The following is a 1,896-nucleotide window of genomic DNA, read 5'->3' on the forward strand; positions in this document are numbered from 1 at the left end:
AGGAAGAGGAGTCAAAGATAACACTACAGTTTTCTGTTCACGTAGCTGGAAGATTGGAGTTGCCATTTGTCTGTGTTTGGTAAGACTAAAGAAGGAGCCGCGTTAAGGTAAACCCAGGCATTCCATTTTAGAGATGTTAAATTCGAAATAGAGGGAGAGGTTGGATGGACAATTGGATAATCAAGGTTAGAGATACGAGTTGAGGAATCATCAGAGACGGATAGAACTTAAAGCCGTGAGGTTGAATAAAATCCCCGGAGTGAATACAGATAGAGGACTGAGTATCTCAGAGCACCCCAACATTGAGGATGGGGGGTAGCAAAGAGGACTATGAACGAGTAGCCAGAAGGTGGGAATCAGGCCAGGTAAGCATAGTGCCTTATGAGCCAAGGGAAGACGTCATTCAAGGAAGACTTAGAAGATGCTTTTTTTCAGATGCTGCTGACAGGATGAGAAGTGTCCCCTGGATGTGGCGTGTGGAGCTCATTTGCTACCATGGCCAGAACGGTTTGGGTGCAGTGGTGAAGGCAAAACCCTCACTGGGGTGGTTGAAGGTCCTATGAAAGGAGATAAATTGGAGACTGAGTATTCTTTCAGATAGTCTTGTATGAAGGGAGGAACTGAGCTGGGGTCATAACTGAAGAGAAAAATGGAATCGAGAGGTTTTCTTACTTTACTATTATTTATTATTATTATTATTTTGTATTGAAAATCAATTTATTGGGATAGTTTCCCACTCATGTTGATTTAGGGTACTTTTACTGCTGCTTCTGTCTGAAGGAGCATCCTTCTGTAAGCCTTGTTTTGCCTCCATTCGCGTGGCACAGGAGGTGGAGCAGCCCCCGCACAAAACCACTGCTTGTGCATGGCTGACGACGGCGGGGCTTTTGTCGCACCCTGGGCACTTCATGTCCATGGAGGAGGAGTTGGGGCTCTGGACCAGGCGCTTCTTCTTGTGCTTCCTCTTCTCTTCCAGGATGGGGACAGGAGGTCCTTTTTGAGGGATATGTTCCCATGGGCATGTCATCACTGCCAGAAAGGCAACAGAGGGTTGTTTTAAAGATGGGAGATAGTGGCACCTGGGTGGCTCAGTCGGTTAAGCATGGGATTTTTTTAAATTTAATTTTGAGAGACAGAGAGAGACAGCGCGAGCAGGGAAGGGTCAGAGAGAGAGGGAGACACAGTATCCAAAGCAAGCTCCAGGCTCTGAGCTGTCAGCACAGAGCCCAACACGGGGCTCGAACCCATGAACTGTGCGATCATGACCTGAGCCGAAGCTGGATGCTTAACCCACTGAACCACCCAGGCGCCCCAGCATGGGAGTCTTGATTTCATCTCAGATCATGATCTCATAGTTTGTGAGATCCAGCCCTGATCTGGGCTCTGTGCTGACAGCCTGATGGCATGAAGCTTGAGATTTTCTCTCCCTCTCTCTCTCTGACCCTCCCCTGCTCTTGCTCTGTCTCTCTTTCTCAAAAAAAAGATAAACTAAAAAAAATCAAGACAGGAGATAGAGGAGCATGTTCCTCATAAGTGAAACCCTAATGAAGCAGGAGGGACAGAGGGGAGAACGGCGGGGGTTACAGTGGATGAGGTCCAGTGTCTGAGCAGAGGGGCTGTCCTCAACCTGGAGCACAGACAGCATATCCACACAGCACGGAGGAGGCAGAGCGCATGGGCACAGGAGCGGGAAGGTGGATGGGGAAGGGCCCTTGCCTCAGAGTGAGGGTGAAGGAGGACATGCTGGAGTTTGGGAGGAAGGAGAGAGAGAGAGGAGAAAGCGTTGCCAGGAGAGCGGGAAATAGGGCATGTTTGCTGTGCAGCATTAAGAGTCGTGTGTGGTGAGTGGGCACGGGTGGAGAGCCGAGCAGTCGGCATAGCCGTGGCTCCCAGCCG

General features: G+C 49.6%; 1 pseudogene; it reads right to left on the reverse strand.

Moving 5' to 3' along the window:
* Positions 1–758: 758 nt before the first annotated feature.
* Positions 759–1,008, reverse strand: LOC115287132 (annotated as a pseudogene).
* Between the last annotated feature and the right edge of the window lie 888 nt (positions 1,009–1,896).

This window comes from Suricata suricatta, chromosome 3 (genome assembly GCF_006229205.1).
Source record: "Suricata suricatta isolate VVHF042 chromosome 3, meerkat_22Aug2017_6uvM2_HiC, whole genome shotgun sequence".
NCBI classification, from domain to species: Eukaryota; Metazoa; Chordata; class Mammalia; order Carnivora; family Herpestidae; genus Suricata; species Suricata suricatta.